The sequence below is a fragment of the Ixodes scapularis genome, unplaced genomic scaffold (genome assembly GCF_016920785.2).
Source record: "Ixodes scapularis isolate PalLabHiFi unplaced genomic scaffold, ASM1692078v2 ptg000597l_1___fragment_1__unscaffolded, whole genome shotgun sequence".
Classification (NCBI taxonomy): Eukaryota; Metazoa; Arthropoda; class Arachnida; order Ixodida; family Ixodidae; genus Ixodes; species Ixodes scapularis.
The window spans coordinates 3,491,726-3,517,875 of NW_024610006.1; the positions used below are offsets into that span (position 1 = coordinate 3,491,726).

Here is a 26,150-nt window from a genome sequence, read left to right on the forward strand (position 1 = left end):
GCATGAAAGCTACTCGTCCTTACGAGTGATGGCTGCAAATGAAGAAATAGAGAAACTTTTTGATCCCCTTCTCTGGCCAGAGGGAAGCCTTTTCAACGAGTTGACAGGTCAGCTGAATGAGAGCCACACATAGCAAGCGGTATTCGAAGCGCCTCTCTTCCATAATGCCGGAACAGATACGTAACCTAGACATTTACTATCAGAATGTCCAAGGTCTTCCCACAAAAGCTAACTTTTTTTCTAATGTAAACCTAACTGATGTGTCTATTATTGCGCTAAACGAGACCTGGCCTTGTTCTAACATTTATTTATCCAATGTCTTCCCACCTAATTTTGCAGTACTTAGACGTGATCGTGTATTCTCTACTAGGAAAAAGACGTTGGGTGGAGTGCTGAGAGAAATTGATGCGTCCTTACAACGTGTTAGGCGTCCGGATCTTGAGACATTGTTTGAGTCAGTGTGGATAGAGCTGCCATGTGCGAATGGCGAGCATATCCTCCTGGGCGCTTATTACTTGCCCTCTGACACGTCTCCAGATGGTTTTCGCCAATGTCTACTGGGCATTGAGTGTACAACCAAGGCCCTGAATAAATTCAAATTTATAGTTCTTGGAGATTTTAATGTCTGTAACATATGCTGGAAAGCAGCCTCAGTGTCCTCTAGAAGTTACTATATTATTCAGAAATCTAATTTCTTGCTGAATTTTTCATCATTTACAAATTTAAAACAATACAACTGTATCTCAAACACCCAGGGCAACATGCTTGATCTATGTTTCGCAAATCTAGACTGTACAGATATAACAGAGGGTATGTCAAGCTTGGTTTCCTTGCTCCTCTCCTCTCTCTCTCCCCCCCTCCCTCCATCCCTCCCTTTCCTCCCCTCCCCCCTCCTCCTCCTCCTCCTCCTCCTCCTCCTCCTCCCTCCCTCCCTCCCTCCCTCCCTCCCTCCCTCCCTCCCTCCCTCCCTCCCTCCCTCCCCCCCCCCCCGGACGGACATCATGCCCCACTGGAGATCAGTATACCTATCTGACATGGCATGAGATGTTATTCACGGAGACATCCTGAAGTGAATAGACACAATCTTTCCGCTGGAGATTACGTTAGTTTGTACAATCATTTCTCCAATTACGACTGGTCCTCAATCACTCCGTGCTCCCGACGTTGCCCAAAAGGTTCACGATTTCGCTCGCATCGTTCAAGAACGAATGAATCAATTCATCCCGTTACAGGGGGGGGGGAACACCGACGGCCGCCGTAGAGGCAAAGTGTGTTTCTGATGAGCTCTGTGTTGCACACCCAAAAGTTCAGAAAAATCATATTCTGCACAAATTAGTGATTACCACCATATTCTATTAAGCAAAAGGCACATGAAGACACCAGTTTTTCGCCGGTGAGTGCAATTGTGGTGAAATTAGGAAGACTTTCCCGAGCGGGAAGGCTAAGCCTTCTGTTAGCGTTGTAGGCCTAGCTAATAATACGGCGATGAATCAGGCCCCGCCCGGTGGAACCGATGCGGGCTGCACGGCTGTCACGTATGCCTCGGAAATCAGCTTGGATATAAATAAAAATAATTTCATCTACCGAAAAGATGCAAGTGCAGCAGATAACCAGGATTACCCATCGTCGGGAACGAAAAAAACAAGGCAACTCTGGATCAACGTAGTCTTGAAGGCACAGCGTCGACGAGCTCGGCAACAGCTAAACCTAACTCAAAAGCAAGTCACGCTGCCACCTTCGCTTTCGTCGCCGAGGCAGCTGAGAAGAGCTACGACCCGCAGACCTGCTCCCACGCCCACACCCTTTCCCCTGGAAGAGTTTAAGCGAATTTTGCGACCATGCAACGGACTCAACGTAGGCCGGCTCCAAGCGTCCTCACTGCTCTAGCCCAGCTTCAGGGCACCAGCACAATGGGGCAACAAGCCAACAGGTGCCTGCAGATCAACCAGAGCCAAAACACTGCAATAGTGAGCATCCCATCTAAAGTTGCGAAACTATTACTTCACATAACCCAAACCAAGATTGGCAAAGCAGAGCACACAGTGGAGGTCTGCGGACTTGCGCCAAACGATGCAGTAAGGAGTTTTACAAGAAGTCCAAGCCCAGTTTTCGATTCAAGAAATCATGAAAAATATAGACCAAGATGAACTTTACCTGAAAGACGCAAGGAGTGCAGCAAAGCACACCCGGAAGAGAAGCACTCAGGAGAGACATACTGCGCAAACTGCCATATCAGGCAAATTGACACAGGGTGACACCTTTCTAGCCAAGAAGAATGCAAATGCGTGTCTCCAGAAGAGACCAAAGGATCCGACGATGCAAGGAAGGTTGCAACACAACCGCACAACAACGAAGCGTGAGGAGGCCGAAACAAATAAAACAGATTCTCACCGCGTTAAAGATTTCCCTCCGCTAAGCAATTATCACACGGGGCACACCAGGTAAGCAGACGTACAAACAAGCCCTTAGAGCAAAAGGCGAAACAGCACGACCCCGAAATGGGAAAGCAGCATCCATGTCAAGCATCCAAGACGCTGCCAGTCAAGCCCAATGTGGCTTAGGCAGGTCTGACTTCAACCTCGCTTTGTTCATATGCAATAAATTATTACTATGTCCTCGTTTATGGCTTCATGGACAAAGACATTCAGCTGGCTCCAGGCCAAGCCCACCATAGCATTCTATCCAAAGCAACAAGCCCAAACGTCAGCTCGCAAAAAGTATAAGAGTCGATGAGACACGATTCATGGGGCAGCAATGTTGACCAGGCGGAAGCAGAAACCAGGACCTTTAGACAATGCCGCAGCTTCATCTTCTCTTGAAACGCAATATCAAACAAAGAAATGGCTGCATGCATCACTCACCTTGCAGACATCTACGTAGCCGCTTCCGTTGCAGTCTTACCTCATTCCTGATCTAGACTGCAGAGACAGCAGATGCCGTTCAGCGAACACGCTGCCGCTCGAATCAAGCCAAGTTCTGCGGGATGCACCAGACAAAATATGCTCGTGAGCTTGTATCATTAATACAATCACATTTCATATGCCAGAATATCCTACCTTAAGATGACAAGTGCTGCTAAAATGTAAATGAAGACACAGCCTACTGTACGTAAATTTTCTGGATGTTGCACCATTTTGGCATACCTTACAATAATAATAATAATGCTTTATTTGAATCATGCCCCAGAACGACCACTAGGTCATGTGTGGTGGCACATAAAATGGTAGTACATGACTTAACACAATGTACCCCATTTGTAAAAAAGAAAAGACTAACATGCAATCAGGAATTGAAAAGATAAAAAATTAGCTCCCTTCTAAACACTGATATATCTGAAAAGATATTAACATGAGAGGACAGTTCATTACCACAAATCTGCATCCTTACCATCGGTGACAATTTCGATTGAATGGAGGGGTAAAATATACTAAATTCTCTAAAAACACTGTTACAAAAGCAAGAAAGAAAAACATCACTTATTTAAGCCACCAGCAGACATCCAGAAAAAACCACCTTGGGACCTCGCGATACTGCTCACACGCCAGTCTTTCTCGGCAAATTACCATGTGCAGTCTCCACATTAACAGTGCGCACGTTCCGACAGTGTACAAACAAAAAATAGGCAACGACAATAGCGAGAGGAAAATGGGAGCTCGTTCGTGGTGCCGTGCCTCGCATCTCCCCTGTAGACCAAACTGACCATTTTAAACCGAAGCAGCGCCAACGGGCATGGCCTAAGAAGTATGAACGTAAGCACAGTATCTCTAACCCTGCCATGTCCACGATGTGTGAGCATCGACAGCTGCTGGAGGAAGCACGACAGGTTGAACCTTGCTTTCCCTCGGAGGGGTGGAAGGGAGATTTGTTTTTGAAGGCCTCGAAACTAAGCGCTCATCTAGCATGCTGCAAGGGCTTGATCGTGGACGGCGAGTATAGTTTAGATGACCGTCAAAGTTCTCTAAGGGGCCTGAGTACCCTTTAACAATTCCTGAGGGGTGTAAGAGACCCATCATAGCTTTTTGAGAGACCTGTGAGGTCTGTCCCAATCCTTTTCGTGAAACTACAGCCCCTATCAAAAATTATTTTAACGGGTCTCTAGGTCAGATCATGCGACCATTCAGGATACATTCCGTCGGGGAAGCCACTCGGCCATTTTGCAACGGGTTGCGCGACAAGTTTTAGAAATATAGGAGACATTCCCCAGTCCCTTCCCGTAGTGGCGCGGCCCCAGCGAAGAGAAAACGGGCACGCACAAAACAACCCGTTGTGGAAAGGACGTTGCTCCTCTCCACTTCAGCTCTTAGTTTTCACCATTTCCCCCTTCACACGTTTTGCTGTTTGATTGTAGATAACCTGTTTTAGTCAGTCGAAATACAGTCTTTGTCAGAATCTGGTCACCCTGTTTTTTCTCAGTTTTTGGAGACCAAGTGTCGCGTTTTCCGGGTTCAGGGTCTAGTTGGAGGAGTCCCGGCACACTTATGACACAGAGCTCTGCTTTTGCTGATTGTTTAAGGGCTTGCTTCGGTATCAAGGAGGCAGCCGGGCATGCTGCCTATATTTCGTGTGCAGGCTTTTTTGCCCCTACGTGCCGAACCTTGGTTTTCCCACGACAGGCTGTTTGTTACTTCCAGGATTGCATACGTCTGCTCCTTAAAAACCGACGACCAGTTTGCGCTTTCCACTATTCCCTCGCTTCCTCCTCTCTCATGGTGAGGAGGAAATTCTGCCTTGCAGAATCTCGAGTCTGGTCGTCGGCCTTTAACCCCGAAACGCAGGGCCAAACGTAAAGATTCACAGAGGAAACCAGGTCCGGGAGACAGATGAGTCGATGGCCGTTAGGTCTCTCGCTAAGCCGGAGACAAGGTGCCTCTGGTTCTTGTAATCGTACCTCTCCCATGATGCTCACAGACCAGGCATGATACTCTGGAATGACTGGCATACTTTTCTTCTTGCTCGATCATCTCCGCTTACGTTTCTCAGCCCCAAAAACGTGCTTCGGTTGACATGCGCCGACAGTTTGGTTTTGCAGCGAAGAGCAGTTGGTTGGCGTCCTGCATTAGGCTATTTCCTACTTACACCAAAATTCATAGCATGCTAACCCAGGAGCCAAATAATTGTGGCCCGAGAGAGTCTGGCCCGAGCCAATGAGATTATTCTGTCTCCGTTAAAGCCCCAAGATCTGTACCATTCTTCCCACTAATGAATGTACTCTTATTCGACGTATCTTTTATTTTAAATGTAGAACCTGGGTATAACTGTAATATTTGTAACGCTGTCACTGGACCCATCAAGTGTTCATCTGGTAGTACGTAATCTGCCCACCCAAGTCTCCGATTACAAGCTACCAGCACTGGTTCAGGGATGAAAATGTTTGATGGCTCAAATTTCTTTGTGTAGCAGGAAAAAATGGTGCTTCTAGATAACTTTAAACGACCAATCTCAGTGGCCAATGGTCAGAGCAGCACAACTGACATTGCTAGGTCAGATATACTTACGAAACAAAAGATCTGGTGGCTGTTCCTTGTAGCCTCTACCCAAGATTGAGGTAAACAACAATGGGCGATGCAGGTTTGCAAGACATTATTTACATGGTTGAGCAAGCCAATTAAATTACCGACATAACATTTTTTCCTGCCAGTTTGACTTTCAATCAGCAGGTTCTCTCGAAAGTCATAAAACCATACCAGTAGCCCCATTTTAGTACAAGTGCACTTTCAGACAACTCCTGGAAATGTTATGCGAGAACATTCATGGCAAATACGGTTCCATTTTTGTCTGCAGGTGACAGATGCTACCTCTGGAGCCCTGGCTACTCACCCCTATTTCTGGCAACCCCAGCAAGAGGCAGCGCTCAACAACAGCGTGTTGAGCGGTGCGTCTTGTCGAGTCTGGCCTCGGCCAACACCGCTCAACACGCTGTTGTTGAGCAATGCATTGGTAAACTGAAAAACCAGTTCCGGTGCCTGCAGAAGTACCACGCTCTGCACTACGACCCAGAAAGAGCACGTAATTTAGCAACAGGATGTGCTATTGTGCACAATGTTTGCTTACACAGCTCCGTTCCGGAGTCTGCCCCAGACCCCTTTGTGTAGGAAGAGTCTGACTGCGGGTACAATGATGACAGTAGCGACACCAACAGCGACACTGGCACTAGGAGCCTCAAAGAAAGAACACTAGCAATGCAGCGTCGGAAAGTCAGGAAGGTGGACGCCCTCTCTCATCGAGCTTGTCATGCTCTGCGGTGTTGGCATGCTTGCCGTAATCATTCAGCTCACTGGAGTCGCGCTGTGCAAGCTTAATCATATCTCATCAAAGACTGGGAAGCACAGAAGGTGTACAGTTCTACATCCATGTAATGTGGGTGGCTGCACAAATTTTAGCTCTGATGTGGGAAAGTCAAATTTGGGGGTTTTACGTGCCAAACCTATGACGGGCATCTGGCACCTATGACGGGCATCTGGCACGCCCCAGCGGAGGACTGAGGATTAATTTGGGCCACCTGCGGAGCTCGGTTACACAGTGCCTTCTCTGCAATAAGCCTCCGTCATATTGCGGGCACCTCGGTCGGGATTCGAACCCGCCACCTGAGGACCTGTAGGCCGGTGCTCTCGCCTCAGAGCCACCGAGGCGGCTTCTGATGTGGGAAATCACTTATTGGGTTGGGGTGAAGGCATGTTTTTGCATCCACATACATCATGTGCACGCAGAACTTCACACATTCTATGCTCACCAGTTCGTTGCAATGACATGCTCTTAAATCGTAATGCAGATATTTTTTTCTTACTTTTTTACTTTTTTTGTTTCTCTTTATAAGCCTAAGCAGTCAATGTAGTCCACTTGTTTGCTCTCGTAAATGTCTCTGTCAGGGTTTCTTTTGGTACACATTTTCATAAAATTTGGCTGATAAAACACAGTGTTCAAAGAGGTTTTGGCAGAGCTTTGGTGGGCCGATACAAATTTTTTTTTTTTGAGTGGGTGCATTTTTTTAGTTGCACTACCTGCACCGGTGTGAAAAAGTGCAATGTGGTGTACTTCTGGCATGTGTAAGAAAGTGCAAGGTGGTGTACTTCTGGCATGTGTATCGAGATAGAACCGTAAATACATTGCCCTACAATTTTCTTCACCAGTGCAGGTGTGGCTAAAAAGATGCACCTAGAGTCGGTGACAGGTCAAGAACGAAGTGGAAGCTCCTCCCACCCTTTTCCACTTCAGCCGAGCAAACGTTAAAGGGCAACTCCGGTCCATACTTTCGGTTTTGGGATTATGACTGTTTTTAGTCCAGTCAGCGTCCCTGAACTGCAAGGTGCAATTTTTTTCTCGTTATTGTGCGTAGTTCTACAGATATGGACCCCTCAAAGTTTTGTTTGGGGCGCGGCCAACAAACCCGAAACTAGCCGCTCGAGGCTCCGGCAACGCTCGAAATCAACCGCTATGTGAACGTGACGTCAGGATCGTTCTCGTTCAACGAGCACGCACGCCGAGCGGCACCTACCTCTGTTGCGCTAGCCGTCTAAAGATAGGAGGTAAGCTGATTTTGTTTTAATTCTGTATACGTGGTAGTTATCCAGCATATGTAGCAAGGGCTAGTGCATATACCCAAAAGCTAGCGACTGGAAAACCCGTGAACTCGTACGATTCCGTACTCGGCGGCCGCCGCCATGCGTGCGCTATGCCGTACTCGTCGCTTGTATACCCAAAAGCTAGCGACTGGAAAACAAGTGAACTCATTCGGTGCCGTACTCTGCGGCTGTCGCCGTGTGTGTGGTCTTCCGTACTCGTCGCTAGACCTAAATTGTCATAGGGGCTCTGTGGATGGAGCGGCGTTGCTCTACGCTGTGCTGCCAGTGACGTACAGTACTGGGGGCCCTCTCACTTTCGCGCTGCGGGTCAGTCCCAGACACGAAGCTTTGAGGCTCTACGGCGCGAGCTGCGGCGTCCGAACACACGAGTGCTGGGTTGTACACCTCTGTTTTTTCGTTCTTTTTTCCTCGGGCGCATAAAAGCCGAAGTCCAAAGTCCACTCATCGAACAGCGTTCACCCACACTTTCTTCAATTTCCGGTCCGTTCGAAACTTGTGAAGAAGCACCTCCGGGTTGCACAGCGGGTTGTTTGAGCAGCCCACAGCGCTACAAGTTGCGCTCGGCATCTTTCGAGGAACAGCTGGGCAGTCTTGGGCGCACCGAGTTGCTCGCTAAAACGAGTCTTGAAGTCCTCACAAGCAAATAAACAAAAATCTATACCGAAGCTACACGGGCTACAGATAAAAGCAACGGCTAAACACGCCAATCGCAAGCCGAAGTAGCTGTGGTAGTGGCTCAAAGAAGCGCACTACGCGCAACTCCTGGACCAGAGGAAAAAAAGAGAAGGATACTGACGTCACGGCCCAATGTTGCTTTGGCGATCGACAAACCGCTTGCCGCCCGCTAAGGAGCAGCGGCTTGCGGCGGGTCGCATTTTTATTATCGGCATTAGTTGAGAATGCGGCGTCCCACGGACGTAATATTTTGGCTGGGGTCGTAATTTGCAGAGCAGTCGCTTTCTTGTATGGGATCGCCATTGTCGCGGCTTGGTTTGATGGCAGAGTTATTGCTTTTTGGTGACACCATGTTCCAAAACTTCCTTGGGTTACCATTCAAAATAAACAGCGAGTCATAAAAACAAAACTTAGCCAATTTCAACTTTTTATTGTAGTTTTTAAGGGCAAAGTTATAAGCACCCAAAGCTTGAGGTGTTAACACGTTTAGCCTTTGCAAATAGCCTTTTCTTGTTATGCAAAAAGAGCAGCATTTTGGTGAACCATGGGTTATTTGAATCAGTGCATACTCAGGCTGTCGGAACAAACATATTTATAAGACTGTTCATTTTAGCTTTAAATAATGCCGGTTTCCTCTACTGATGGAAGAGGACAATTTAAATGTAATGGTCAAAAAAGATTGTCAACCCATGATCTATTCATCTATAATCAGCCTCATTATAATCGCGAATGATCTTGGAAATAGAATGTTTGACGAGAACGGAGTGGCAAGTCGACATGTTGTAACCTATAATCACGGAGCCCGTCGCAGTATTGAATGGACTTGACAAGGTCCGGTGACGTAGTTAGTGCAGGGGTGGAACTCACGAAATGTCCTTGGGAACAGCCACGGGAGCAACTGAAACAGCTGTTTAGGAGCAGGTTGGGAGCAGCTAAAACTATGTTCTGGAGCAGGCTAGGAGCAGCTCAGATCAGTTTTCATTGCACTTCAGCTTGTGTCTTAGACACGCACGGGAGCAATTTCAATAGCGCTTAGCAGCACAGATGAACATGAGTGGTTAGGGACCTAGGTAGATGGGATAACAGTGTAAAAGGTGTGAAAACTTGAAACTTTGTGAGCCTCTATACTTTCCAGACTCGTACGTAACGTGTTACAAGATTACTTGTAATTGATTATTTTTACTGCAATTTTGTGACGCTTCGATTACTTCCTTTAAGGGGTAATGATCTTTTTAGTTGAACTAATTTTTTGCTGTAATCGATTACAAAATTACCCCCCATTACAATCTTCCTCATTTCTTTTTTTTTTTTTTTTTTTGGGGGGGGGGGGGGAGGGAGTTGGAGTTATTCAGCTCCGGGCAACGGGCTTTTTTTTTTTCGAAATTATTAAGCACGAGGCTGTGAGGATTAGTAGGCCACTTTACTATGCTTCTTTTCCGTGGGTACATTTTTATTTCTACACCGGAGACTACTTATGGGTATGAAAAATGACTTTATCTAGCCTCTTGTGAGGGATTAGGTGTGTGCCATCACTCACTCAGCTTTAAGCGCGAAACACACGTACAACCAAACCGTCCGATCCGACGTGCGGACTGCCGGAATGACCTTGGGGGGCGAGGGGGTTCCGCAGCATCGGAGAGCGTTGAAAACCCTTGCCTCCGACCGTCGTATTGCGCGGTCAGACGTCGGATCGGACGGTTTGGTTGTACGTGTGTTTCGCGCTTTAAGCAAAAACAGTCGAGGCTTTCTTTTTTTTTTCTTTAACAACTGAGCGCGAGATTCCACGGATTATGCTATCATAAAAAAAGTTTGAATGAAAAGTAACGTGGGAAGTAATTGCTTACTTTAGAGTAATTTTTCGATTACTTCTTTGAGGCTGTAATTGTAATTGTAGTCGGGTACTTTATACAGCAAAGTGATTGTAACTGTCATCGGTTACTTTTTCAGTGACGGGTACAAGTCTGATTATTTTCTTGGTGGCTTTCAGCTGCTCAAAATGCAAACCAGCTCTGCTTATCACACAACCCACACGTGCTCGACATAGTACTTATATGTGCGAACCACGTGACGTGCGTAAGCAACGGACGCGGAGTTGCGCGGAGGAACAGGGCACCAAATTTCGAGTTTATCCTATTGTGCAACTGAATATCGAAGCAGCAGACTACGATTAACGAAGTTATCGTATTCGAAGTGACAAGCAGGTGCAAGGTTAAAGTACACCAAACAGATCTACCGATCGCGTGAAAGCTGCTGGCCGGCAAGGTTTCGGATCGGATCACGTTTCAGTTCTATCAAATCACGATTTATCTTGCGGGAACGCGGTTCCAACTTCTAACGATAAAGTACTAAAAGTTTGAGGACACATGCGAAGTAAAAAAACATTTTTTTTGTAAACAGACCAGATGGAAAAAGAATGTTATAAAATAAAATTAGAACGAAGAAAAAAAAATTTAGAGCTATATTGACGGCACAAAATGATTTTGTAGTTGCGCCCGTGGGAGCCGCCGCAAGTCATGTGATAGACCTGTGCGCCGTCTCAAAGTCGACTCACAGTCACGCCGCCGCTGCACGCTGAGCGTGGTGCGCCGCCGTCAACTCATTTCTCCACACCGCCACCGCCGCGCAAGTTTGTCTACCCCGCAGCGCTGCCGCCGTCATCTGACCGGCACACAGGTCTATAACGTCTGCTTCCGCTTTTTCAGGAGCTTTCTTTGGGTTCGAAAAGTTACCGATTAATCTTTGTGTTTTGTTGCACTTGAAATAAAGATGAATAACTAACTTTTAGAGACCATAGGAAGCTTCCGATAGAGCGGAAGCACCACGTGACAAATAGCGACCAGTCACGTGACAACTAGCAGCCACTTTTCCGCAGCGCCCGCCGGCGCCAACTACAAATTCGTATAGCGCCGTGAATATAGCTCTTAAAATTTTTATTTTCCTTGTGAATTCGTTTTATGACTTCCTTTTCCCAACCAGGCTGTTTAAAAAAACTTTATTAGTCCTTTGCATGTGTCCTTTAAGAAGTGCTCGAGCTTCCTTAGGCTTCCTTGCTGGAAATCCTTTGTATTCCTGTTACTAACAAGTGCACCAAGTGAGACACTTCGGCCATTATTGAACACTTTGAATAAACAAATATGAATAGTTGGAAGATGTTACAAAGCAGTCTACATTGATAAAAATTCTTTCTGCATGTCAAGTTCGCTTGTGGCGTAATCTAAGATTACTACGACATACCAGTTAAGGAAAGTTGGTCTTCAAATGCGGACACCACACGCGAGCCACAGCGAGCTACAATGGGGAGCAGTGCCACGCTTGAGAAGCCCATCGAGGCACAGATGTTGTTTGGTCTAGCCACAGTTTACAAAATGGCCGCTGCAGCAAGAACAGCGGGACTGCGACTGCTCGCTTTTAACAATTCTGCAAAGCGGACACCTATGGCAGTTTTTCAACTGAGATGTTCAAGTAACGGTGGTGTAACCCGTGCCAAAAATGAAATGGAGCATAGAGACCCACTTTATTCGGCTGGCGGATGGAGATTCTGCACACCGACGAGCTGAAGCACTAGCGAAGTCAGTGCGGACGACTGGTGCGCACTTGCTGCTGCTTGTCCCTCTACAGCCTGCAGGAAAAGGGGAGCGCATTATGCACAAAATGCAAACTGTTACGCAACACATTAGTAAAGTTAAAAGCACGCCAGAGGTTTTCAGACGCGTTGCAAGCAATACAATAGGAAACTTTTGCCAAACAACTTTTCACCTTGGTAAGCTCTGTGCAGTCATGTTGCAGAGCAGTTTTCACCATTCACCTTATTAGATTACTCGTAGACAACGAGTTACTGGCATTTTAGGTGCTCCTAAAGCACAGAAGAAAAGAGAATGGCTGTGTTAACGAAAGAAGTCGAGAAGTCTGATCAAAGGCGTATGTGGGGCGAGTAAATCCACCCTTACTCTGTTCTCTTTCCCCTTTGGAGCTGCCTTGGTGGCGTTCTTGCCTGCGCTTGCGAATGATGCATTTTAGTTACACTGACGGCAGAGTTGCCGCGTGACAAGTCCTTCAGTAACGAGGCCAGTTTCCTATAATTACACGAACACACGCTGGTGGCGGAATATTATTTATTTGTTTCTTTAGTTACTTAGAATTACCCTCAAGGCCCCGAAGGGCATTACAGAGGGGAGTGCATGGTTAGTACAGTTCTGATTTTAGCGTTATCGGTGATGGTGACAATATCATCTGGAAGGCCATTCCAGTCTACAATAGCTTCTGGTAGAAGGGAATGTTGAAATGGTCTTGGGAAGGGTAATCTTGCACGAATGATCGAGTCTTGCAGAGATATAGCTGGGCTGGCTGAGGAGAGACTGTCGTAATGGTTCCGAATAGTACATTTTATGGAGAGGCAAAGACGGGAAATTCTGCGACGAACGGAAAGATCAGGAAGAGCTAATTGACATTTCATTGCAGTGACACAAGAAAAGCGAGACTAATTAGAAAAAATAAATCGAGCAGCACGATTCTGGACAGATTCGATTTGCGTTAGTTAAAAAAAGACTGATGTGGGTGCCAGATAGCTGAAGCATACTCTAGTTTAGGGCGAACAAGCATGGCGTAAAGGAGACGTTTAAGGATAGAAAAGGCAGAGTTGAAATTGCGACAAACAAAACCGAGTGAGCGGTTTGAGGATGATATTGTCTCGTCGACATGAACATTCCTGGATATATTAGTGGTTAAACGAACGCCTAGATATTTTTACTGTGTAGCAGTCAGAATGGTAGTGCCATTGAATGTTAACGAGTTTAAGGGCTGGAAGCAAGAATGTGTAAAGCAAAGGTGTGTGCATTTGCTAATGTTGAGACACATCTGCCATGTGTGACACACTGCTTCAAGAGCTTTTTTATATAACATGCTATTCAAATAAAATGAAATTTACATGGCTTATTTGGCATTACAATCGGACTACAAATATGTACTTTGTTTTGAGGTAACCTAATTAGATTTATTAATATTAAAAATTTAATTTGCAATGATTATGGAAAGGATTAACGCAAATTAAAATACTGAGCTCAGAAAATAAACATAGATCAGTGAACTGAGAGGTATGTGCAATCCAATAAGGTATAAATGAAAGCTCTAGGATGATTTATAAATTACTTATGACACTTTTGAACCTTCCAGTTTCAAAATCATTTTTTGCCGGATGCCTAAAAGGCACCCACAAAAAGCCTGACAGCCTATTTAGTATATTTGTAGCCCTCATTCAATATGTCGAAAATCCTTCAGGACAAGATGATAAGTGCTTGCCAAACTTCAAAAAACACATTTTTAAAAATGTGTTTTCTTAGTAAAATTTTGCTTCAAAGAGCAGTGTCTCCCCTTAAATGCCGTTCTGGAGTGCAACATGGTCATATGGGTTTTTTATTAGTCTATAAACAGCACAGGTCATCAGTGAAAAGATGAACAGAGGATGAGATGTGAAGAGGGAGATCATTAATGTAGATTAAAAAGAGCAAAGGCCCAAGCACAATTTCCTGTGGAACACCGGAAGAAACGGGAGAGAAAGAGGAGGATGTGCTGTTAGTGAAAACGAATTGAGAGCGATGAATAAGGAATGATTCAATACACTTAGGAACATGAGGATCTAGTTTTAGGAAAAAAAGTTTAAGAAGAATGCGATTGTCCTGGACTTTAGCAAAAACTTTGGCGAAATTAAGCAAAACAGCGTCAGTAGGAAAGCCGGTGTCAAGATTTTTAAACAAATCGTTAGTTATAATAAGTAGTTGGGTCCCAATAGAAAGGCGTTTCCAGAGGCCATGCTGCACATTGGTGAAGAAATTGCAGGAATCCAGGAAGTTAATCAGGTGCCTGTAAATGACATGCTCGAGGATCTTGTAGAGGCAGGTGAGTGATATTGGCCTACTTACTAATTTTCCGGTCAGAGGGCAACACCCCTGTGTCCACGGACTGCTCAAATATCTTTGAGGTAAAGACCGGATGAAAATTTAGTGTTAGTGAGAGCCTTCGTAATGATTTCCTCTATGCCACATGATGGAGATATTTTGAGGGTTTCTATACCGCTGAAAACACCCTGAATGTTTATAACAATTGAATCCATTGGAAAATCATTCTCTATAACAGGAGAAATTCCAGTAATGGGTGTAGAAATAGTGAAAGCATCAGAAAACGCACTATTTAAATATTCACACATTCACTATTCAATATGTTATTACAAGAGCTATTCACTAGATTAATTTCAGAGTACAAATCTCCAAAATTTGCGAGGGTTGTTTATTAACATATTAGGTAGAGTTTGCAGAAAGAATGTCTGCTTAGAGTTATCAGAAAGAATGTGTGCTAACACCCCTTTAACATAGTTTTTTATTCGGAAGAGCAAGTGGCAAGCTTAGGCCAAGTATTTCCTTTTTTAGCGCTCCTGAAACATCTTTTCTTTTTATGAGATAAACGATGAAGTGGATTATTGAACCACGGTTTAGACGTAGTAGTTCGGATTGTCGAGCACAGTATGGTAATTTTCAATAAGTTGAAAAAATTTTGTCTCAAGGCTTGCCAATTTTCATTAGCATTATGGCACTGGAAGGTTTCATTGAAATAAACAAAATAAAGCCTTCGCTGTTGGACACTTCAAATACACATACAAATCATATCTGGTTTCAGTTTGAGTCTAAGAACACTGCCTTCTAACTTAACTGGCTAAAGTAGGGTTGACCAAAATCAGCCTAACAACAATAATTGGGAGTGCACTACACTACAGTTCTCTTAACACCTACGCTTGCAAGTCGACGGAGTGCATCGACTGCCTCTCTCTGCACGAGCAGCATTTCCTGCTGAACTGCCAGCTGCTGCTGCTGGGTGGCCAGCAGACCCTGCTGTGTGGCCAGCAGTTCTCGCTGGACAGCCAGCTGGTCCTGCCGAATGGACAGCAGATCCCGTGCCGTATCAACTCCAGACCGTTCGTACCATTCGGTGGTAGGGGGCATGCCACTTGCGCAGGACGTTCCTCCTCTCCTCCCTTTGCCATGTCGCCTTCAGCCACAGACCCCTGCATAATATAATTCAACTATGTAACACGCCACAACGCTATACAGCCCTTCTAGTTATACCTGTGTCTAATAGTGTGCACCCTAAACTCAATATTATTTTTTTTTTCGAATGTCACGGATTTATTGTCTCCGAGTGGGTCTAGAAATGTGCTGCAGCCCCGATATCCAAGCTTTCGTGGAAAACACCACGAGGCAATACATTCGCACCACATTGTTTTGTACATTAGTGTTCAATAAGGTAAAAAGCAACATGGTGTCTGCTCATGATCCAAGAGATTCACGGTACTTATCGAAGCTGCTGCTGCAGCCGTGAAGTCCCACAGCGGCGCGTCCACTGTCGGGGGCGCACGCCCGCCCCCTCGAGAGAAATCCGTCCCCACAAAAAATAATAATTTTTCTTGCTCCGCGTTTAGGGACGGCCCATCACTCGCGCCTCCACCGGCATACCTGCCAACCTGTGGACATTAAAATTCGTAAAACTCACGCAATTGCGGGGGGGGGGGGGGGGGGGGGGGGGCTGTTTCGCAAGGTGGCAAGGCTTAATGTCAGCCTTGCCACCGTGCAAAACGCTTACGTTACACGTGCACGTGCTACAGAATCCAAACTTCTCTCCTTTATGGACGGCACAAAGCACTGGAATTCCGACGTGTAGGACTTCAAGAACACCTGAAAGTACCTCTTTTTAGGTTTGGAATTTGCCATTGCACCGCGAAGCCACCGCAACCAGAGGAATGCTATGATTACACGTGTAACAAACACAGACGCTGCACTTCTCGCCTCGAAACTGGCCGAAACAGAGGCCCAACCACGTCTGAACACGCCAAACCAACATGCGCCGCCAAACACACAAACAAAGGCTTTGGGCTTTGGATTGATTTTGGATATGTGGCCCCCGGATAGACGGATAGTAAAAACCACAACGCTGCCGTGGACGGCACCTGTCGCCCTCTTGTGGCAGTGTGAGGTACCGCCAGCAACGGTTTTACGAAAAAAATGTTAAAAAAATAGAAATAAAAAAAGTATCTTTTTTTCGTAAAATTTGAAGCAAGATTCGTAAAATCGTAGAATTAGTCCCAATTTATACATTTTACAAAAAATTCGGAAGAGTTGGCAGGTTTGCACCGGTCTTCTGTTAGGGACACGAGACTCTCAGGTCGCAAGCCCACGTCTGGCATGCACGTGAGTTCCAGAAAGTTATTCTTTATGGCCGAAGGGCATTTAACTCTCAAACTATTACGCCCCATAGTGTATCTCGCTCCTCCTTGGTAACAAAGCTCTCTGTAGCAGTCCCCGAGAAAACTCGACTTTCACCGAGAAAGTCCAGGAGAAGCGCAAACTGTCGTGCCGAGACGTAGCGACCTAGCTTGCGCTTCTTAGCGTTGTCGGCCACAACTGTCTTCGCAACGTAAAGGGTTGTAGTTAACGTTGATTGTATTGCCGCGCGCAGGGTCACGGACTTCTAGTACTTTCTCGTTTATTCTTGCTCCGGACCTAACTTCTGTCGTTTATCCCTGCTTATGTTGTTCTAGAAAGTACGTGTACATTCTCGCCGCGAGCGCGCTACGCTCGAACCTTCTCCGCCGAATCTTCGAGATAGTGACTCACTCTAGATAAGACGCCGCTCGCGACCTTGTCGAGTCAGTCTCGCCTCTGCGCTCGATCCTGCGGTTTCGCCGATATCGACGCCCGCGACGCTCTGCTGTTTTCTTTTGTACCCTTTTATTTTTGGCACAAGTTCGCCACATTAAACGTTTATTTCTTCTTGTTCATTTTCTGTTTTCTTTTGGTCACCACCCGTGACATTTTGGTGGAGGTGCTGGGTAGCAAGGGTCCTGATTCCGGGGGTAGGCCAAGGTTCCGGCGACATAGTCGGATCTCGGTCTGGTCTTCGTTGGGTTCTTGGGGGCTTGTGTTCGGACTTGCACTGCGAGAACTCGGGGGGGGGGGGGGAGCGCTGCACGGGCATGCGGTTACCCCGCACCTCCACCAAAATGTCACGGGTGGTGACCAAAAGAAAACAGAAAATGAACAAGAAGAACGCATGGTCGGAAGGTAACGACCATGCTGGACGCCATGCTGCCCCATGAGCCATCTGACAACGAGAGCGACGACGCCCAGGCGGTTGCTCAACGCGCCGAAGAAGTCCGCCAGCTCGCCCGACTCATGATTCAAGACCAGCAACGCGTCGACGCCGGCCGCTACAACCTTCGTCGTAGGGACGTTCACTTCCAGCCCGGAGATAATGCCGCGCGCAGGGTCACGGACTTCTAGTACTTTCTCGTTTATTCTTGCTCCGGACCTAACTGCTGTCGTTTATCCCTGCTTATGTTGTTCTAGAAAGTGCGTGTACATAATGCCGCGCGCAGGGTCACGGACTTCTAGTACTTTCTCGTTTATTCTTGCTCCGGACCTAACTTCTGTCGTTTATCCCTGCTTATGTTGTTCTAGAAAGTGCGTGTACATTCTCGCCGCGAGCGCGCTACGCTCGAACCTTCTCCGCCGAATCTTCGAGATAGTGACTCACTCTAGATAAGACGCCGCTCGCGACCTTGTCGAGTCAGTCTCGCCTCTGCGCTCGATCCTGCGGTTTCGCCGATATCGACGCCCGCGACGCTCTGCTGTTTTCTTTTGTACCCTTTTAATGTGGTGAACTTGTGCCAAAAATAAAAGGGTACAAAAGAAAACAGCAGAGCCTCGCGGGCGTCGATATCGGCGAAACCGCAGGATCGAGCGCAGAGGCGAGACTGACTCGACAAGGTCGCGAGCGGCGTCTTATCTAGAGTGAGTCACTATCTCGAAGATTCGGCGGAGAAGGTTCGAGCGTAGCGCGCTCGCGGCGAGAATGTACACGCACTTTCTAGAACAACATAAGCAGGGATAAACGACAGAAGTTAGGTCCGGAGCAAGAATAAACGAGAAAGTACTAGAAGTCCGTGACCCTGCGCGCGGCATTATCCCCCCCTTTAAAAGCGCATCGTCCCGATGCAGCACAAAACAAAAAAACAAAAAAAACAAAAAAACACAAATCCTTAACAAAACGGTAGCAAAATCGCGAGCCACAGTTCACAGTTCTCAGTTCACTCGTCGACAAGAGTAGAAAGTTCTATCGTTCGTAATACGGCTTCAGCCGGACGACGTGCACCACCTCGGAACGCGCCCATCTGCAAGACGTCAGCCGCGACCCGAGGTGGTGCACGTCGTCCGGCTGAAGCCGTATTACGAACGATAGAACTTTCTACTCTTGTCGACGAGTGAACTGAGAACTGTGAACTGTGGCTCGCGATTTTGCTACCGTTTTGTTAAGGATTTGTGTTTTTTTTTGTTTTTTTTTTGTTTTTTTGTTTTGTGCTGCATCGGGACGATGCGCTTTTAAAGGGGGGGATAATGCCGCGCGCAGGGTCACGGACTTCTAGTACTTTCTCGTTTATTCTTGCTCCGGACCTAACTTCTGTCGTTTATCCCTGCTTATGTTGTTGTAGAAAGTGCGTGTACATTCTCGCCGCGAGCGCGCTACGCTCGAACCTTCTCCGCCGAATCTTCGAGATAGTGACTCACTCTAGATAAGACGCCGCTCGCGACCTTGTCGAGTCAGTCTCGCCTCTGCGCTCGATCCTGCGGTTTCGCCGATATCGACGCCCGCGACGCTCTGCTGTTTTCTTTTGTACCCTTTTATTTTTGGCACAAGTTCGCCACATTAAACGTTTATTTCTTCTTGTTCATTTTCTGTTTTCTTTTGGTCACCACCCGTGACAGTATTCATTATTTCAGTACATTAGGTACTAATTCATGCAACCAGATTTCAGGAATATATTTTTTTAATTTTGTCTCATGCTATTCATTTTGCCAACTTAAAAATAATATTTTTACTGTTATACTCACCGCGGTGTTTTGAGATTCTTAGTGGGGACACTTTAAGGGAAAAATCCCGATAGAGTTTCAACTCAGCCGTGAGTGTTGACCGACGTCACAATGGAGTTGGTTCGCCGGTGGAGTTTGCCAAAGATGGAGATGAAGCTGCTCCCATTGGCAATCCCACGAAGGAGATTCACCACTGCTTCTTTCAGCATAGACAGACGGGCGATGAGGTCAGAGGGGATGCACCTACCGAAGAAGCTGCATCACAGAGGCTAGCCTCACCACGTCATGTCATGGCCCTGCTCTTTTCAGCATGTTATTTATTATATTGCGCCAGAAAGCCAGCGACATCAGTACCTGGGCTAGTTGGTGCCACTGATCTCTGTTGTAGTAAGCTGGATCACGGATCGAGGCTCGTCTTAATAGGGAGGAGTGGTGCCACCAGCGCCCATCACTTGACATTGGCTAATGCATAAAACTCTATGGGAAAGACAAAGAAAAGTGACGTTCCCCCGCTCGTAAACTGTTGTCGTCACTGAATCTTTTGGCTGCTGTCGGGAAGCCTGTCAAATAGCTAGTGCACAAACATTAAATCTGACAACCCTCGCGGTTGTTATATAGAAATGTTTTGTTGTCGAGAGTGACTCTACTGGGCAAAAAATGTAGAGCAGCTCACTGAGAAGAGAGTTACCTAGAGGTACCTCGGAGTCGGTGGCGGTTTCAATGAGTCGGGTTTAGCAGGTGACAAGCTTGAAGGCTCTGCTATGATTTCGCTCACTCCCGGAAAGACGCTGCCAATATGGAACTTTGTTGACGTTCAGCAACTTCTGGGCTCCCCCACGACGGCATTATTGACAGCAAGTTTATTTGTTCACTCCACAACGAGAGCAAGCTTGCCAGATCAGCCATGGGTGCTATAGCACAATATTTTAATGGGCATTCGAATGCTTGAGAAATCGCAATTCAACCTCCAAACACACAATAAAATTATTGCAGCACATCGTAAAATACATGCCTTCGAACACTGTGTAGAAGCTTTAATTTCCTTCTTTTGTGTGTTTCTCCCATAGACTTGCGTGTATACACGACTTGCATTGACGTCACATCAGCCACCATTGCTGCGGACCATGCTCCAGTGCCCGTACCTTCCGGAGCACACATTTAGGACCAATGAATTTCTTCCTCTCGGAGAACTTTGCGGAGAAGAACAGATTCGATGCTGCCAAAATGTATGTTCCAGAGGGTACGGGCACAGGAATGGTATGGAGCCATATGACGTCCCGTGCAAGGCACGTATTGCTTGGTGCCAAGCAATGGCTGCCGGTGGCGCCACCGACAGACTTCCGATTTGAATCCAGCCTACTACAATAGAGACCAGTGGTTGGTCCACGCTTCAAGAAAATTGGTCTATGCGTAGGTTTACTCAGCTGCACAAATTTCCGTAGAACTATGGCAGCAGTTGAAGAAACGTTTAGGGTTCCTGCCACATGACAATGTTGGATGCGCAAGAAGCAAATGCCCGTGGCTCAGAGTCCGGTAGAGGCAAATGTGCAGCCCTCCCCGTCGCAACCTCCGAGGCGGAGTTGCGGAATTGCACACAACTGTTTTTAACACTTCGACAAGTCGCGCGAGCGAGTTGCGTGAACTGCTCGTGCCGCAGAGCACGTGAGCTCGGCAGCTGTCCAGAGTGATGAGCGAAGATTGTGGAATCAGGGCTGCCGAAGCGGCATGTACAGCCGTTACGATCAGACAGGAGCACGTCGCTTTGAAGAAAGCAGGCCAGCAGATAAGAAAGAACGTGGTTGCACACTGCACAGTTCTGACGTCACCCGTGATAAAGTTTTCGTGTCATCGACCTCCAGACCAAGCGGGCAGAGCTATACGTAGAAACCATGGTGTAATACGCCACGTCCTGTCCAGTTCTCCCTTCTTTTTCGTCTCTGTTGTTTTGGTGTTTTACATCATGATGCAAAACCAACTAGCCCAACTAGCCATCCTTATACACCTTTCCAAAAAACACTCAACCCCAGGGGCAACAAACTGTTTTCGAGCCCAGTCACTGAGTTTGAGGCTAGACTCTCACCAGCGTCCCTCCTAACCCTAACCGAGTGGACTGTGATGTCAATAGGCGCAGCCTGTGTAGGCGCAGTTTCAAACACTGCTGGCGTATAAATTATCGTCGTTTCCCGCTATATTTTGTGTTTCATGCTACATGTATTTTCCCGAGGACATTGAGAAAGAATTGTCCCACATTTAAAAAAAAAAAAAAAAACTTAACTATTTTTGTTGGGTACGCGCGCGACAGAACGAGTTCGATTGGAATGTATAGTTCTAGTTGTTTGTGTTTATTTCTTACGATAAGCTTTGACGGCGCCGCAGGATTCACCGCATGTGAAACGACAAAGCGCTTTGCTGTCAAAAATAAATTGCAACAGAAGAGGGCCGCAAGGCATGCATTATTCATGCTCACAAATAACGTGTTTACCGATGGACAGGACACGGACATACAATTGAGGAAGTGGTAACATTCAAACAATATATCGTACGTACCACACGATGCAGCGTTATCCGAAAAGAATTTATTTGAGAAAGATCTCAAATAACACAGTCACAGTCGACGACAGTCACATCTTGATGATCGGACGGAATCAGAGATGACTTCGTCTCGGGGCCCGTTTTGGGAAGAGCTACCTTTTCTCATAACCGCACCAAAGCAAAGAAACAAACGCGACTGACCCGTTTCTCACCCCAACCCGGACAGCTATATTTGGAGACGACTGAGGATTCTACGCGGATTATCTCTGGGAGGGGGAAGAACAATGTTTGCAAAATCGCGTCGAGGGTCGTTCGACGTCCTTCACCTCCTTCCTTTCCCGTGAATGTCAAGCAGAAAAGCTTGAATGGCAGGTACTTACCAGCCTTATTTATCACAGTGGAAGATAACACAAAAAGGGTACGCAGCACGCATAAAAAAAATTAAGTGGAAACTTTCAAGAGGGGCGAGAAAACATTGAATGCAAAACCGCAAAAACATAGGTAGAGAACCACGCCGAGCGGGTCTTCACAGTCCCAGAGGGTGGCAGAAAATTTCTAGCTGATAGAGGGCGCGAGAGTCGCACCAGCCGCATCAGCATCAGCAACATGGCAGTGGCCTAGGAGCGTTTTTTGGAAAGGTGTATACATAGAAAGAGTTTGGCCATTCATTGGAAAGTATAGGAAGCAAATGAAGAGGCGCCATTGGCCGAAAGCGGGCTGGGCGTGTCCCAGGGCGTCTTCACAGATTTGAATGTGGCCAGCCAGAAGCCGCAAATAATACCCTGGCAGTGGTCGCGAGAAACAAAATTAATAAGTGCGTCGGACTAACCCTTGGCGAGTGAAAACATGATGCATGTGATTGTACTATCTCGGTCATACAAAATCAATATCTAGGAGAACGGTCGACATGATCTGTATGCCAGGCGTCTGAGCCACGTCCGAGCGGTCAGACTCTGTCCGAGCGAAACGGAGTTCGAGCGGGACATTCGATTCTTACACCTTTTTGCACGATCATAATCGAAGCATCACGTAGACTATATTTTCAGCCATAAACAGTTACTCTATTAAACTCTTTGGCACAGGTTAAAATTTTTCGCGCTAACACTGCTAGGCGATTATTTGCGGCTTCTGGTTGGCGTGTCAAGCCTTCTATCTGCGTCTCGTACACGCCCTGGCTCTGCCCGCTTCTCCTATTGACCAAAGTCTCGACGACAGCGCTACCAAGGTCGCACGAACGGAAGAGGCCGGCTCTCCGAAGCGCGGCTGCTCGTGGCTTCGTTTGGCTTCGCACGAAACCGAGTGCGAATGAAACGCAAGACATTCTTCTCGCGGCAAGTGCGTGGTTTGAGTGCTGCGGAAGCCACGCTAACGTCGATTGTCCGGTAGATCAGCGCCTTATCACGGCGTGAAACAGCAGGTCAGCGAGGCTAGCATGTGCCTTCTGCCACACGTGAGTAGACCCACTGACCTGCTGTTTCACGCCGCGATAAAGCGCTGATCCACGGGACAATCGACGTTCGCGCGATATCGTTGGAAAATCTGGAGGCTGTGCCACAAAACAGCTGACGCCGTGTTTAAAACCTATGGGAGCACAATAGTGGAAGTCGCCCTTGTGCAAGATGAAACGAAATACAGCGGCTATTTACGGCATACAGCACACGCTGTCAGGATGTCACGACAAATAATTTCGGCCCAATGGCTGGGGGAGCCAGTTTTTCGGTGCCTACCTTGTGATGTGAAAGTGTCGCCCTTCGGCCAGTCTTGTCTCGGAGTCGGGGTGTGTCGTAAAGCTGGTGTCTACGACGTGGAACTAGAAGGCCTATGAACTGTGCGAGTAGAACGTCGCACGACTACGCAGGAACAATACAAAATAACTGCGACCGCGAAATGCGAAGCATGGTGCGAAGCGTCGATTGCCGCGGGCACGGCGAAAGACAGCCAGACAGCTACGACACTGGATTGGATTGAAAGCCGCAAGTCTGGTGTTTCACAACAAACCGTTGCTAGGGGTGTTGCTAAGGGCGAATACACCATCGTTCAAAAATTCGACGTAGAACATAAACGTCTAAAAAAAAATACACTACTTTTATAAAATTCCAGCATGCAGCAGTCCGCATTTCGCACCCATGGAACTAGTTAGCCAGGGAAGATTGTGGCATGGTTTCGGTTTCGATTGACAGGTTGACAAGAGTTCATACGCAGAGCAGGCCGTCTACATCACCATGACTCTTGTGACTTGGCAGCGGGTCAGGTGCCCCAACCAAGGGGCTGGCTGGCATCCTGACAGGAGCTGCGAGAGTTTCACAAAACAGCGTTCCTGCAATTATTAAAATAAACAAATGTTACGTGCGTGCTTGACCCAACATATGAGAAACCTAGGAGAGCTGTGAGTATTCAAATATCTATCTCCTAATGCCATGCACAAATGTCTTGCATGAACCATGTGCAAAACTTTCATTTTGTTTCTTGAGTTCTTAATGGTTGGAATGAAAATGCAAATTGTGATGTTGAGCTATTCGCCTCGAGATCGAACCGTGCCGCCACTGTGCGGCCGAAATTGGAAACGCGCGAAAGCGGGGATACCGCCGTGCGTCGTCTGCTACGGGCGCACGCTCAGAAGCATGGACCTCGACGACGCAAGCCCGTTTCCGGCTGAGCTTGATATTCCTTATTAAATTCTTTATGTTTTTGTTGCCGTTTCTTCTTACTAAAGGTTGTGTTGTATCGTTTGCCATGCGTAGAAATTCAGCAAAGCGATTATTATTATTATTATTAAGCTTCCATAATCTTAGTGTGTTGTTTTTTATACAATCGCTGGTCCCACGTATTTTTGTTATCTCGCACAAACCGTGGCTTTCATAAAGCATTGAATGTTGAGTGGGTTTGTGGTTTGATTAGAAAATTAACCCGACTAATCGCTATCCTTAAAATAGACTAATCAATTAATCCGTACGTTGATTTTTTCCCGGTCATATTGCGTGAAAGACGTTAAAACTACATATTTTGTACTGGTTTTACTATGTCACAAATGGCATATTGCATTCCCATTCTAGACTTCACGCTGTGAGTCCTACATAAATATGATCACGGGAAGCCTTTTAAAATAAAGTATTTCTTAAGTTATTATTTAAACAGTATAATCACCCTCGGCAAAATGACAAGCACGCTGAAGTGGTTTACCGTGCAAGCTAGTGTCACAAAAGAAATAAAGACGTCAAAAATATTGAAGCCGGCATATTTTACTGCTTGCTGACTTTCTCCAGTACTAGACTCCAATTGAATGGAAAAAAAAAATTAAAGCATTACTTGAATAATCTAAAAGTTAATCGATGAACTGCCCAGTCCCGATATAGGTTAGGTGAGGGCGGAGGGAGATCGGAAAATCTCGTGAAGGTCGCTAGCCCTCATCAGTAAAAGAGTATCACTGCGGCCGATGCTGTCTGTGTCGTGGTGCGCGTCGTTTGTTGGGGTTGCAGAGTCTACTGTGTTTGAATACAAGATTATTTAGCCAGAAATGTATAGTATTAGCCTCTTGACATCCGCGGCCCTCACCAAGAAAATTGAAGGGGGTGAACCCACACTACCGAGAAAAGCATTTAATAGCAGGAACATTGTTGCGTTGCTCGGTTACACTCGTTTATTACAGTCACGGCAGATATATTAGAACAGTTTGTTTCACTTGTTTCAGTTGTCCTGCCAACCGTGCAGTTTGCAGATTTTAACTAGAAGAGACACTCACTCCTCATCGCAACGCAGTAGATTTGTTCAGACTCCAACCGTGCAGTTTGCAGATTTTAACTAGAAGAGACACTCACTCCTCATCGCAACGCAGTAGATTTGTTCAGACTCCAAAAAAATTACCCACACTATGGCACAGTAAAAGGGCAGAGGAACTCAATAGCATGGTAATTTCTAATACAACGCTAGCTTATCTTCATTCTGAATATTTATATTACTGCAAAAGCTTGACGTTAAAAAAAGCATAGAAGCTGCGATTTCACAGCCCACAGTACCAGTATTATGTTAACTGGGTCGGACTTTATTTTTATTTTTTTTTTATTTCCACGTTGATGAACCGATACATCCATTTTAAAAGAAACAAATATTTAACATAAATATTCCAGTTCAGCCGGAGACAGGCATCAGTCGTGGTGATCCATGCTCTCCAAAGTCTGCCTAGAGCAGACGACGCACCCACAGAAGCGATTATATAAATTTGGGCCGCACGCTGGTAACACGATTCGATCTTCACTGAAGCACCGAACAGTACTGCATCTTTTTCCGCTAGAATTGTTTTCCCACCGATAGTATGCGACAAAATAAACGGAAGAATCTACGCCGTCTCGCGCGCCGACGTGGAGAGCCTATGGGGCGGCCGTTCTCCTATCCCCGCTTTGATGATGATGATAGCGCGACCGTAGCGCCACCTCTAGGTCGATCTCGAGGCGAATAG

General features: G+C 46.5%; 1 long non-coding RNA gene across 2 annotated transcripts; it reads right to left on the reverse strand.

Annotated features, from left to right (window-relative positions):
* Positions 1 to 11,814: 11,814 nt before the first annotated feature.
* LOC120848075 lies at positions 11,815 to 16,131 on the reverse strand. Of its 2 annotated transcripts, none has more exons than XR_006077101.1 (3): positions 15,984 to 16,131; positions 15,035 to 15,306; positions 11,815 to 11,874 (listed from the first exon to the last, which is right to left on the reverse strand). It is a non-coding gene; the product is annotated as an uncharacterized LOC120848075 (long non-coding RNA). The 2 variants fall into 2 exon arrangements; XR_006077103.1 differs by lacking the exon at positions 11,815 to 11,874 and adding an exon at positions 14,177 to 14,222.
* Between the last annotated feature and the right edge of the window lie 10,019 nt (positions 16,132 to 26,150).